Source organism: Botryllus schlosseri, chromosome 15 (genome assembly GCF_051294905.1).
Source record: "Botryllus schlosseri isolate E-star chromosome 15, Bs_hap1, whole genome shotgun sequence".
In the NCBI taxonomy this organism is placed as follows: Eukaryota; Metazoa; Chordata; class Ascidiacea; order Stolidobranchia; family Styelidae; genus Botryllus; species Botryllus schlosseri.
This window is the reverse complement of record NC_137250.1, coordinates 2,497,897-2,513,258: the sequence shown is the minus strand read 5'-3', so window position 1 is coordinate 2,513,258 and position 15,362 is coordinate 2,497,897. Positions and strand designations below refer to the sequence as shown.

Sequence of the window (15,362 nt, the reverse complement as noted above, 5' to 3'; positions counted from 1 at the left end):
GGTAGATCGCCCTGTCGTTATTTTTTGGTGGCTTGGGTGCACTGTTCAGAGCATCCTTCCACGCCTCTGATCCCAATTCCACGTTCAACATCCCGTCTTCGCCAATGGAATATGCGAGTCTTGCCGCATAATTTCTCTTTCTTTCCCAGTTACCATATTGAATAGTTTTATTTTTATCAAGTCATATTGATGTTACTTTTCCTATACGATATTAGTTCAACAAGAATAAATGCAGAATTCAGTAATGTAGATGACCAATACGCTTATTCGTTCGATGAGTGGAAACCTATTTCTACAATACCTTTTGTTTGATTTGGGCTGCCTTGCTCGACGGATGCATTCCTCGTAAGTTCGTTCCGTGGCTTCTTCGGAGTATTTGTTTTAGATGGGTCCAGACATGGGGTAATCGCGATTAGTAATCGTAATCGATTACGACGATTACAGCATTTTCAAGTAATCGTAATCGCAATCGATTACATTCGAGAAAATTCCGAAGTAATCGTAATCGACTACTTCCCATATTTAATCGATTTCTTTGCAAAAGAACGATTACTTTTTATTTGTACAGGACTATGAGATAAACTGAACATTCGTGAACAAGGAAAAGGTATTATACCAGTTAGTGATAGCACAAACGTCAGATTTTTAAATGCCACTGCTCATTATTACGTCAGAAAGGGACCATTAGCTTTGCTCGTCATTGCGTAAGAAGTATCCAGCTATCCACACATAGTGAATAGATATTCGATGTACATTTGTGTGATTGTAAGAACACTCACCGTACTGCATATCAGGTTATCAATACATTCCAGACGCCACTACCTCGCAGCAGGATAATTAACCACCACTCTGCCTAGTTTCAAATAGTAACTTTTGTATTGATGTTTGGCTATGCTTATAAACGCGGTTTGACCGTTGCTGCTTGGCGAGCAGTAGGCCTATGTAGTACGAACGTACACCGGACAAAGGTCTGAAATTTTGTAGCCTACTCGTCATATAAAACATTACGGTTTCCACGACGAAGCATTAAAATATACATCTGCTGATATATATCATAACCGAGCTGGTTCTCGTAATGGCCGCTTGCATTACATTATCTGTATTAAGTTGTAGGCAGAATTTTATAAATACTTTCTCTTATTCTCATATGATTCTATTTGAAACGGGCGCTAATCGTTATTTCACAATTCTTTACTCAACATTTGGGCCTGCCGCCATAGCCATCGGCTTATATACAATGTTAGCGTGGCAGGACAAACACAGCAAATCGTCCCCCACTCCAAACGTTGCTCTTGGGCCCCCATAGGGTAGTAAATTTTCAAGTTGAAGATTTAATTTCGTCAATAATATTGGTAATTTCATTATATTACTATTCATTTTAAATCCTCTCTCAGCCCCCGATGGTCAGATTTACCTGAAGAGCTGGAGGCACGTAATTCATAATTATAAAATCTTGTATCTTGTAATAATTAGTTACTTTAGGGTATGTTGTTAATTCGTGACCTCCGGTCTGTTGTATAATCAAAAGATATTGTTGTGGCCCAAACGTAGCAGACTAAAAAAAATACGTGCGTGAGACGCATACACTTATTGCCATGTCTTTAATGCTCTGTGGGTGCCCGCGTGGCATTTGCATTGTGGGCTCATATTTGGAAGGACCGGACTATTAGTCACGTCCACCCAGTGCGGCTATTGACAATGGACACATACCCCAAGTTTCGGTCTATGTCTTTCATTAGTAGCACACTTCGTGGATTCGCATGTTGGCCGAAACTGCATATGTGTTTTGGTGTGACGTGGCGCGGTATTAACTGGCACCTAAATGCCTATTACTACAAATTATGCATGCTTTTTTTCTTGGCGTATGTATTTCAAAATCAAGCTATCTAGTTGAGATATTTAAATCGCGATGCTCGTAGATAATTTTCAAGTTCATGAAATCTCTCGCAAATAGTCTATAATTTGTGTTGGTTTACGAAATACTTTTGAGTCTCTTTCGAGCTCGCTCCTCACCCTATTAGGAAATTTGGGGTGCGACAGTTGTGAACCAGGCAAGAATCCAAATCGTTGGGTGCGATAAATTGTCCTCTATAAAATAGGCAATGGGTACTTTATGACATAACAAGCAATTATCGCGTCTTTTTTTAAAGAAAGTTGTTATCTCATTAGGCCTCTTCAGCGCAATCCATATATTGTCTTCCAATGTAACTTCTAAGATGCAAAATAAATGTAATCGTGAGTAATCGTGATTACTTTTACAATGTAATCGTAATCGTAATCGACTACTTCCTGATTTTGCTGTAATCGTAATCGTAATCGTAATCGCGTCATTCAGAAGTAATCGTAATCGCAATCGATTACATTCACGAAGTAATCACCCCATGTCTGGATGGGTCTCTAGATGGCGACGGATCTTCTGGTCGGTTTGTAAAACTTCATACACGTTGAACCGCATATTGCTTGCGGGTTTAGGTTCAAGTCGCACGTCTTGTTCTCCGAGTGTTTTCTTCATCGCCTCCAATAATATGAATGACAATATACTTTCCTTCAGAAAACAATATTGAATAGTAGTATATAATCGACGATAAGATCATATATGATGTGGTTCACATCCGTATGTTGTCCGTGTTAGATTACAAAGGAATATTACTAAAATTAATTTGAGGACGACGAACATACGACACATATATTCACGTTTCCAGAAGGTAAATTCGCGTGTTCTAAGATTTATACAATCTACATCAGCGGGTGTCAAATGTATTTATAATCGGCAGCGCTAAAGATAAACTCTGTAATCACCGAAAAGTACGGAGAAAATACATTTTTTTTATCCAAAGTGGAAAGGGAAATAGAGATGAGTGGGTTCGGCTTCATGCACAAACATCCACAGTGACAGTTGACAAAGTGGATACAACTTCGCGCAAATATTTCCTGACCCGCGGATATCACGTTGCTGGTTGCAAGTCCATAAATGCTGCCGCAAATATTTTACAAAGGAATATTCCCTATTTCATTGCAGTCACTACATCAGATATTCTTAAACTTGAGTCCACGGACCCCATAGGGGCTCGCAAACTAGTATTAGCGGGTCCGTGGAAGGGCAATACGTCATCAAGAAACTATAAAAACAGATTTTGTTTCGGGAATGATGTCGTGACTCGTGAGTTGGACTGTGACAACTTTGTCTAGTCCTCTATTGTGTAATTTTATCCATGAAATTACCTAAATACAGTTGACCTATTAATGTCCTTCCTGTTACCAGCATCCGAAATCATGAAGGTATGCACAACTGACCAGAAAACCCGAAGGGGCCTCGACATTGCGATTGCTCCGCATGCATCATTGAACGGTTAATGCATCTTACCTATTTTTACTGTGTGAACCATACTTATCGTTTATTTCCAAGTTCAATCGATCAAATACATATCATCCAGTGTATATCCCTAATTTTATGGGTTTCCGTGTTATTGACCAAATTCATAAATTTCACATGAGTCATTTCTATCTCCTGATTCTAACGCAATATAGTTTTATAATGGCTCAAATATTGAATAACGCCAAACACACCCGCCAACACGCCAAACTTTACACCCACCGAGACACTTCGAAAGAATGGAATCTAGTGATTGACCGAGCCCGATTTGAGCGTAATCAAGAATTTCAATACCTAACGTGTAGCTTATCTACGTAAAAAGGGGTTTCTTACATGTCGGTAGGCTCTTTCTTTCTTTTCTTTCGGTTAGAACCCGATTAGCAGGTTGCTGCCAACCGACTGGTACTGCTTGCTGGCCGCTAGATTTCGGACGCGCTCCTTGGTTTCCTGCACGTAATGACGAAAATAATAGTTAGGTAAATCGGAACGGTGAGGAGATTGGATCGGGTAAGGTTGACAGGAATATGAAAATTGTTCAAATACAATCAACAGATCGATATATATCGGGATAGCAAATATATTTACATAAATAACAAGGGATAGAAAATGATTATACTGCAGTTCATTTCCTATTTTTATTTAAATCAGGGGTGGGCAATTATTTTCCTCTGCAGGCCAAATGAGAAGTAGAAAATACGTCGGCGGGCTGAGTGAAAATTTTCGCTATATTCTCCAGCGTATTTTAATTTTATTTCTAAATTACATTGTTATCAAATGCTGCTCAGGGAATGTGTTGATGCTATAGGTAATGAGAAAATGACGGTTAATTAAAATAATATCTATTTGCCGGCATGATTCGAAACAATGTTGAACATGATACATTATAACTCTCTTTTCAATCCCCTATCCACATTTTTCTATTGAGACACTGAAACAGCGGTTCTGAAACTTTTTTTCGGGCACGCGCCCTTTATCATAGTGAACAATTTCGAGTCCCCCCTATCATGATATCACAGCATGTTAAAAAGAGCAATCCCAACGGATAGTTTGATGGCATGGATGGTTATGGTTGTTGATGACAGAATTGTGTAATATCAAAGTCCGACAATACACAGAGCGATAGCTATACTATAAGCAGGAGGTAAATCGCGCGGAGGGCGAAACAATTCTCATTTAACTTCGGCTTCACGCCCCCTTCCGATGTTTTCACTCCCCTCCCGGTTCGAGAACCACTGCCCTTAAATGTATATGGGATGCATTCCGAGCAGTGCATAGCTCAAATAGCCTTGATGTTTAGCGAAGTTTGCAGTTTTTCTGAACTTCGCCCGCCCTTGGCAGAGTGTTTCGTGTTAATAATAATTCTATTTTTTGACGGTTGCGACGAAACGTTCTTTTTTGGCTTGCTGTAGCTTAGATTATAATATACACAGCAGGAAAAGTTGTCACATCTGAGTTTTTGAGAGTATGTCTCATAGGTCCCCGAGTCGTGTGCCATTGTACTCACCGGGTGGGAACCGATGATACGTTCGAGCAACACATTTTGAACGCTCATACATATTTATTGAACAGACGGATATTATTGTATGTGTGCGCGATAGGTAGAGCTTGTATCAAAGTGCTGAGCCAGCAAAAGATCTGCTGTTTTCGGCAGAACATTTTGGGGCCAGCCATCAGTTTCCAATTTTTGATCCATCGGTGCCACATCTCCCCTACTGTATAATGCGTAATGTGACAATGGATCAGAGAAGGTTTGAACTAACCCATGTGGAAAAAGTGATTTCTTGTGAATTGAATTGTTACTCATACTTGGCCACATTGCCTTCATTTTGAATCTGGATTACGCTTGCGAGGCAGCGTAATCGTGGCATATTATTGAATAGGCTTGAAAGTAAACGAAATTCATGTTTAGTTGATACAGCCTATGGTTTTAGTCCACTCATCAACATCCAAAAAGCAGGTTTAATGTCATGAATTCCAAGCAGCCTTTCGCAGGCCGCACAGAATGGCTTCGCGGGCCGCACTTTGCCCAGGTCTGATTTAAATAGTCTTAGCATGGAAACAGCTAAATTTGCTTGTAGTGGAGTAGATATTTTCACGACTACTTTTACTTCTACTTGAGCAATTGTGCTGGATACTTTGACAACCCCTGTATATAACAAGGGATCGAATACGGTTGTAATTCCTCATTCATTATCACTTGTAGCATTAAGCATGATGAACGTAGTCAATACTGGATTGTAAAATAGGAATGAGGAACTTCTAAGATTGATTCTCTTACCTTGTCTAGAAGAACTGTCCAGTATTGTATAATCGTCGCCTCCAATTTTTTCCATCGCTTCGAACAAGCTAATTACATTTAGTGGTAATTCCACATCAATGACTTCTTTGCGGCGCTGAGTCTGCAATGGGTTGTCATTCCGTTCAAAATTGTGTTGCATTTCGACTGGTGTTTGATCAACGGCTTGCTGTCGATGAACTGGGGCTGATTGGTTGTCGCTGCTGGTTTGCAGATACACTGCTTGGTTTCCTGTGGGATATGACAGAAAGAAATAGTTAGGCAGATATGAATTGTCAGGCAGATTTGATCGGTTAGAATGAACATGATGTTAAAGACTATCGATATCCCCTTGAGTATCTTTTACTGTATTGAATATCACTGTAGTAAATTTTACAAGGAAATTAGATAGAGATGATGTCATTCAACATTGCGATGAATATCGAGTCTTCATTTCTGAGTTATAACTGAAAATTCAAAATGGGATCGAAAATGATTTTAGTCTATTTTCTGAATATACTTGAAGAAGTTTTAACTTCCTAAGCACATCGCTACTTCGACTTGTATTAAACTAGAAATTGATGGCATTAGTCCTACTCAAGTTGCAATGTTGAGTACTAGTAAGAAGCAGAACGCAAAATTTGCTAGTACGACTTCGATCCCGTTCCTTCAAAATGGATTCAGGCTCCGATTGAACTCGGCCTTATCATAAAAAATATTTATTTGGAACCAATCTGGCTCTAGTCAAAAATGAAATAATACTGCCAACATCCACCCAAGATCTGTCTTAATCCTGCACACTACTTCGTATTACTCTGACTGCTCCAATCCGGTTCCGGCCAAAAATAAATATACCAGGAGCATATCCAGTCCACCAGCGAATCAGTTGCGTCGCGTATCGCGCAATATCCACTGCATTATTTTGTCACATCTATTGTATTTGGGCATTATATAGCCAATAAGCGAAACATGTTGAAAATAGTCACGCCAATATGGCTTGATCAATAAAATGTGACAACAATTGTATTACCGAAGTTGGATTGATGTCATAGTTGGATTTGATCTCTGGACAGCTTGAACATGCGATAGCAAAATCAAATTAGGGTGTAAGGCAGAGGGCTGGGTCTTAGCGGCCACACGAGAGCCCTGATTTGGAGGACAAGTAGGGTCGAAGTGGCCCAAATAAACTTTCAGAATTCAGCAAGTGGATACCTCAAAGTAGGGCTGCATTTAAATCAAAAATCTATTTAAAACAAACATGTTTAAAACAAGGTTCTTGTTTAAAATATGCTTTTTATTGTGTTTTATTTTAGTTTGTTTTTTAGGCCACGACGTCACGAATATCCAATTGTTACGTTAGAGTGGATTGTCATTCACAATTGAAAATATAGGCTAAATATAGCTCTTTTGACGAAATGTGTACGTAGAATAGTTTAAGGCGCAAGATGGGTTATCGATCAAATGCTGGCCAATGGAAGAATTGCATGCCAACACCTGGCTGTACGACTTTGAATTAGATGCGTGTTTACATTGCTGAGTGAAATTTTCATAATCAACAGACTGCAATGACGATCTTATCCGCTTAGGAACGTGCTGTTTGATACGTTTTAGCCAGCGTTGGCATGCAACTCTTCCATTGGCCAGCATTTGATCGACAACCCGTCTTGCACCTTGGACTTTTCTGACGACATGTTTTCGGTATTAGCCAAGGGTAGATCTATATTTCATTTGACAGCTTTGGAATCCACTTTTATCAAACCAAACAACCCGGTCCTTAGACACCAGAAAGAATTTTTGTATAATCTTAAAATCTTCTATCAGCTGTCGTTGCTTCGCTGCTGTTCGTCCGCGTTTTTGTTTAATTTTTTTGTGTTGCTTCATTGTCTCGTCGTGTTTGTATTTTGTGCCTCGCGTGCACTACGCTTTCAAGCTGCTTGTTGCTATATTCGCTGCATTGTTTCTATGGTTGAATATCCATTCATGTTATTTATAAATTTTCATTCTTGCGTCACAATTCACCATTTGGTTTTGAATCCATCTCTGTTTTGTATACTATATCGTGGCGGATGCTCTAGATCAGTGGTTCTCAACCGCCGGTCCGCGACGACATTCCCGCCGGTCCGCAAGACATATTGCAATTTTATACCTTAATTTCAAGATGCAATGTTGAAGGCTTGTTCATTGGTAAAATAAATAAAACATCAAATTCTAAACTTATTCAGAACTTCGTGAGGTAAGATTAGGGCTAGAAACATGTTCGATTTGACTTGAAGTTCAAGACATGTCTTAACGACATGCGAGCGACAACTACAAAACATGTACGAGCTGACTCATCGCTAAACAGCGCAGTTTTCGCGATCATTCGTTTTCGATTCATTCGTTTTGTGCAGGATCATCCCAAACTGCCCAATTGGAGAGGGCCGAACTTAAAAGGGGCCCAAAATTATTTTACAAGTGAACATATATCATAGCGTATTTTTTTTCAACTTTTTCCAACATTTTTCAATTTTTTTTCCGCATTTTGCGCGATTTAGCGTCACTAAACGTTTTGCTTATTAGTTGACCTTCTCCGTGATTTATAGAAATAGGCATTTCGGAGTCAGCCATTACCGCGTCACGGCGTAATAACACATAATGAAGTTTTAGCTAACACGGGACTCAGAAATGTGTGCCGAAAACTCGCCAGCGAGAAAACCGATTCAGTTATGAATAAGCGAAAACTTTCGCTATTGGCGTGATTAAGCTACGTAGACCAAGGGTGGCCAACCTGCGGCCGTGGACACGTAATTCAGTTAGTATGTGTTGGCGGCCATCGACATGCAATTTGAATTTACGAATTAACTCCCGGTTTCTCGAGAGATTTTAATTAATCTTGAACCGCGCGATTCAACGTGACATAATTTTCTTTTTATATATAGTAGCGTCCTTTGCAATCAGATCCCTACAGTAATGACTACAGAAGCGAACAGTATGCTAGAGGAAAATGATGCGCCTCATATAAATACCAGCTCGGAATAGTGTGCTCCTCCCTATACTGACAATCCTGATGGGAGGTAAAAAAAAGCCTGTAACAAAGAGACTAAAAACAATTGCCCCAGCCGAAGATGCATCATCATTTATAACTTGCCCTAAATTTTCGAAAACACCCCCTCCATCAACTCTACCCCTGAATCAGATCACATGTGTTGAGAAAGGATAAATGTTTGATCAGTAATATGTAAAACTACTAATATTAATGACAAAATTCATCAGCGAATCTGAAAAATTTTTCACGCTTCGCGGTGCGTAGAGTAAGCCTATGTCATTAAACAAATTGGTACTGAGTGTACTGGAAATACACATAGACAGTTTAACATGGGTATATGGCGTCCAGCTAGTTTATTATGACTACGCCCTGGAATGCGGCCGTAGACTACATGAGCAGTCGCAATGCGGCTGTGAATGGCAATAAGGTTGGTCACCCCTGACATAGATTCTCTGCTTACACTGAGTAGAAGGAATGTGCTCAGATGTACAGGTAAAAATAGCCTCCGGAAGTTTGGCTCATCGCCCTGTGGCGGCCCACGACCAACGTTTTTTGGGGTGGGTGGATGAAGTGCTTTTTCGGCCCGGATTTGCGGATGGCCGGTATAGCTGCTGTAAGTGCAGCGCATTTTATTCGTAGTTGCCAGAGTATCCTGCGTCTGGTGATAGTGAGCAATGAGCAAGGTAGCACGACAAGGTGCTTGGTTCGACTCCGAAACGCGTCTTCTCTCGATATTGTCAAAGAGAAGTATATTATTCGAGTTGCCATGTTTGGTTAATCCAACGACCTTCGTCGCAAAAGACTGTAAACGACTCTCGGCGGTAGCACGTTTATCTGGACAAGGCAATTATACCTTAACTCAGCAGACTCATGAAGATAATAATTTATTACGATCAAAACCTTCTAAAAGTCACTCTCCAGCACCATATAATTACAAAAAACGGTTGCATTTTTACATTTTGGCTTCATTTCAATTTTCGAAAGTTCACCGGTCCGCACGACATTTTTTGAAATTTTACCGGTCCGCGAGGTGAAAAAGGTTGAGAACCACTGAACTAGATGAGAGGCACGCGAAAAGTTCTTTAAGGTAATAAATATGAATTTACTGCTAAAAGCCGTGTTCAAGTTCGGTACTACCAATCAGTTATTCGATGATGGCATGACTATACAACTTAAAAAAACACAGTTTTACTTTTATGAAAAGACCATTGTTTACAACACCGTATAAAACATGTTATAAACGAAGTGTCTTGAACAATCATTTGTTTTAAATGCAACCCTACCGTACAGTCGATATTTTTTTAAACAACATTGTATCGTCTCATTCCGCGATTTCGTGGGATATTTTGGAGAACAGGTGACTTCTTGTGTCTGCTCTACTGTATTAAAGGTTTCTAATATTTCCCTTTGTCGTCCGGTGAGACGTTTGACATTCTATAACATAGAAATCGCCTTTTATTGCAGCCTGTACTGGTAACCCGTAAAACTTACGAAAGCGGTATGGTACGTCATGCTGCTCGTGCTAAATGTATGTATGACCAAAATATAAGTTACTCAGTATTAAAACGAGTTTTTGTGAACAGCACGCGATAAAATTGGGCGACACATGCACCTCAGGGCAACGAATTGGAAACCGTGATCGCAGTGTTGCCCCTCCTTATATCTCTATATACTGTGGGGTGCGTCTGTCCCGTACCAGAAAGCCTTGAATTTCCCGCTGGTTGGGAACCACTGCTCTACTGTATTCCAAATAGAAGATATTCATCCAACTGCATCATTCAATCAGTAGGCAGCTCGATGTAATAAGCGAATGGTGTTTTAGATAGGGGTTTACCATCACTAAGGCTGTTCACTAAAATTGGGGAATTCCTCCACTCATCTCGAGTACTGGTGACCATGAACTCGAATTTGTCGAAACCTACGAATACTAGAGCCCGACCGATTACACTGGTCTACAAATGTAAAAAAAATATTGCACCAAAAATTTTAACAATTGATTTAGGCTAATTTTAGGTTGCTGAATTCGATTATGAGCTCAGAATTTCACTATCACATCACATTTGATGATCACAATTGATGTCGTGCGCCGAGGATCTATACAGACCTGCGGCATTGCAGTTTTATAAGATAGTTTGAGCGCCTTAACTATGCTCAAAACTCGTAAAACCAGTAATGCACGCGCTATAGTCGAGGATATTTTAATTTCGTGCAGATATCTTGATCGTGCTGGCATAAATATTACATTTATTTGGATTCTAGGTCACTGCGAGATTGGATTCAACGGTATAGCCGATAAACTCGCCAAGGAGGCGGCTACGCTTCCGACACAACGATCATCCAGTGACATCCCACTCTGCCTACAAGAGGCCAAAATAATTATCAAAGAAATGACTCGCGAAAGATGGAAAAACGAATTTGAAACGAATGATTCACAAAATATCTACAAGCGAATTCACGCCGCACATGATATCTCGCAGCCACTGGGACTATCAAGAAAAGAAACAGCAATATTGTTACGGCTTCAGACTGGACATTGTAAACTCAACGGGCACTTACATAGAATTGGATGTCACGATGATGGCCTTTGTGCAACATGTGGCGTTATAGAGACGGTTGAGCATTTCTTGTTACAATGTTCTTGATATAGCTCACAGCGTAAATATTTTAAGGACATTGCACTACGAAACAATGTGCCCATAGACATTGTGTCACTTCTTGGCAACCCTTACACAATTTTGCCTGTGATCGATCATGTTTTCCTGACCGAGAGGCAACTATAATGCAGCAGTAGAATCTAGTACACATGCCTAAAACACTTTGGTCTGGTGCACAAGGCCGTAGCTGCTAAGCACCATAACCACAATATACATACATACATACGTCACATTTTTTCGGCATGAATTTTTCTCATTTTAATGAATAAATCAAATTACGACTTTTGTTAGTGACATTACCGTTAGCGAACAGCAGCAACAGATCCAATACTGTCATTAATATGATCTATCATGAACTGTTTTTCTTTTTATTTAATGCCATGATATCAAAGGCTTCTTTTGCATTATCAATTATAGACAACCAGCGGTTCTAGGACAGTCGATCCGTATCGCCATGGGACTTACTATTGTCTACACCAAATAAGATGTTTTATATGCTGGAACAGAGCCGGAGATGAGCATTGGGTAATTTCAAGTGATATTTTTGAATGCTTCCGGGGCTTTGTGTTTCTGTTTCGCATAAATATTCAGTCACCATGCTTCAGGGACTATGCCACAAAGCTCGAAAGATAATGGCAAGCTTCTTAGTAAGGACATGCTCTTTCTACCCAAGAATGTACGAAAGTATCTCTCGTTGTACTACAAATTTTTTTAATTATTTCTACTAATACATACTGTAACCACTAGAATTCTTCATAGGGCCAGATTTCATTGAAATATTGTTTTTTCAAATAAAAATTTGCTTGTTTGTAAGCCAAAGACGTTTTTTTCTGGCCAAACTACTTCGTTAGGACAGTCAGTTCCAACCAGAAATGAATATAAGTGGTGCAATTGAAGCATTTTTTGGGGAAAACACTTAATTTGCATACGTTAGGTCAAAATTCGGTCAAAATTCAATTTGTTTAGGTCAAAAAATGTCGAAATTTTGATTTTTCCGGTCAAAATTGTTTCTTTTTATGTAACAAAAGAACCGCCCTAGTAATTACGTATATATTGCTTTAATTTTTTATCCTCTCAGAATTAACAGATTCTCCGGTAGAGCTGAGTGAGGTGTTGTCTCGGAACATTTAGGGCATGTAATCAAAATAAACATATTCTGGCTGGACAGTTGCAATAATTACATCGTTGCATGTCATTAATTCATAACCATGTCTGTTATATAGTGAATAGACATTGGAATCGCCCAAGCGTACGAAGCTAAAGGACGCACATGATTCCAAGTTGCTATTTCTTTGCTGGAAAATACCTTTTCTCTGTGGAATGGCGTTTTTCCTGTGGGGTACGAATTGCCAGGGCAGCGAAATTCGTCTCAAGTCATTAAGGTGCCTATGGACAATTCGACATATCAATCCTATATCTAGGTTTTCGGTCTACAAAGGGCAGTCGTTTCCGGCCAAGGTTTCTCGCTGCCAAATTCTGGCACACTTTTCGCAGTCCTATGTTAGTCGAAATTTCATCATGTGGTGGTGCGTCATGGCGCGGCAATTGCTGACGGCGAAGATGCCTAAGCCTATAAATCATGCGTATTTCGTGGTAGTCATACAGTAATATTCAAGGTATTTAGTGACACAAAATCGGATAAGTGTGAAAATATTGCAAAAAGTTGAATAATTTATTTTCATTCACGAAATATCTTTGGGCCCCCTTCAATTGGAGGTTTGTGGTGCGGCAGTTATGATAGGGCCTAGGCTACTGCCCAAAATGAATGAATGGAAAACGAATCATCGTGGACACAGCGCATTTTAGCGAGTCAGATCGTAATTGTCTCTCGCATGTCGTCAAATGACACGTCCTGAACTTCAAATCAAATATTTCCAGACCTACTGTTACCTCACGAAGTTCTCAATTAGTTTAAATGTTGATGTTTCATTTATTTTATCGATGGACAAGCCTTGAACATATTACATCTTGAAATTAAAGTATAAAATTGAAAAATGCCTGACTGACCGGCAGGACTGACGTCGCGGACGGGCGGTTGAGAACCACTGTTGTAGAGCACACACCTAGTGGAAGTGTAAAAAGTAGGCCTGAAAACTGATGAAGTAGTTTCAAAACGTAGATTTAGTCTAGGGATTGCATATTTATACCAGTGCGTAACTATATACAGGACAAAGCAAATCCATACGCTTCTCAGTATAGCTATAGAGTCAATTGCTGTTGCTCGTCACCTACGTTACAGGGAACACTAGGGATAAGCTAATCAAGTTGATGAGGTTCCCTTGAGGTCAAGACACACTACCATCTCATACATATGATTTGTGATGTCACGCCCAACTTTACTCGGTTGTAGGCAATTAGGCATTGGTAAGTAGTCGAATTGTGACCGTTTTGGTGGTACGTCATGTGCAGTGGTTCAGGCAGGGGGGATGCGATACGAAATCGAAACTCCGTCCTGGCATCTTAATTCTATCTCCAATATATACATTATACACACTAAATTCAAGGGGAGCAGTTAGATACCACATTTTAATATATTACATGTGCTGGTCAATTTTATGAGTTAGAATGCTCAATGTGGTATCCACCCCAACGTCTAGAATTCAGAGGTGAACATCACATTGTGCATGGAAAAGCACAAGATTCGCGGACACAGAAAATACGTTGAAATATGCCGTCTAACTGCACGCCTTGATATTAGAGTGTATAATCCCTGTTGCAATCACGCAATTTAAAATGTCGTATTTGGACATACGTTCAGGCTTCAATAGCATCATTGTAACTCATATTTTTCGGAATTCTTTTACATTATGATATTAAAAATGCAACGTGTAATGCGAATTTATCAAGTTTATTCTACTCAAGTATGTATCAAAAACTTGATATCCATGATATGCACGGCGTCATTGTGCTCAGAGACAAAAGATGGAAGTTTGCCCGAATAATAAAATGCCTGATATAACAACACGTGTAAAACATGAATGTTTCAGTAAATCGAATAGACGTCAATGATTGAAAACATGCGGAAATAACCGGATGATGCTCGGATCAGGAAGGGGTGAATTTTCTTCAGGTTCTTTCAAGCCGTAAAGAGATCGAAATTACAGGAATAATTCTGGAACAAGCTGTTGCAGGTCATCATCATTTTCAAAAATCTCCCGAACATCAGCTGGAATGTAATAATTAAAAAGATTAGAAGTAGTTTTAGTTAACAGGAGACACATTTTCTGCTAAATAAAGAAGGAATAAATGATTACATTATTTTAAAAACCAAAGGTTTGAGACATTAGATAAAATATCGGTTTCACATTAAGTAAATATCCGTAAGCTGTAAAAAATGACATACCATTTTTACTAATTGCTTGACTCATTTTCCGCAAATTTTTACTTGACAAACTGAGCAAGTTCCTTTTCAGTGCAGGCTCGTCAGCGATATTCCAAAGAATCTTTCCATCTGCCGACAACCCGGAGCGTCTGTACAGGAACGGTCTGCGGCGTGCAGATTCTTCCCCCTCCTTGGCACTTAGCGTCGACAAGCGGTTCCGTATGCTACTCTGTTGAAGAGATATACACTTGATAATAATTGGATCCAAAACAAGTTCTGCTACGCTTACAGTCACAACCTTTCAAGTCAGCAATTTGAGAGCTAATAATATTTGCAACAAATAAGTCAATAAAACAAATTAAAGTTCCTGCATATGCATTGGGTACAATTACACGTGAATATAATAATTTCTATATACCATGAATGTTCCTTTGTTCGACCCGTGATAATACGGAAATATATCTTTGATAATTCCGTATATATCCTTGTTCTGCAAATCCTGACATTCGACCTTTTTGAACGCAAGGTAGATCGCCACATCGTAGTTTTTGGGGGGCTTGGGTGCACTGTTGAGAGCTTCTTGCCACGCCGTCGTTCCAAGTTCAATGTGCAATATCCCGTTCTCGCCAAGGCTATATGCGATCCTTGGCGTGTAGTTTCGTCTTCTCTTCCTGGTACGTAGGCTTACCATATTTTGAAAATGTAAAAAGAGG

At 39.6% G+C, this 15,362-nt stretch overlaps 1 long non-coding RNA gene across 1 annotated transcript; it reads right to left on the bottom strand.

Annotated features, from left to right (window-relative positions):
• Positions 1-14,156: 14,156 nt before the first annotated feature.
• On the bottom strand, positions 14,157-14,878 carry LOC145457050 (uncharacterized). The gene is made up of 2 exons (XR_013920771.1): positions 14,671-14,878; positions 14,157-14,493 (listed from the first exon to the last, which is right to left on the bottom strand). It is a non-coding gene; the product is annotated as an uncharacterized LOC145457050 (long non-coding RNA).
• Positions 14,879-15,362: the final 484 nt, after the last annotated feature.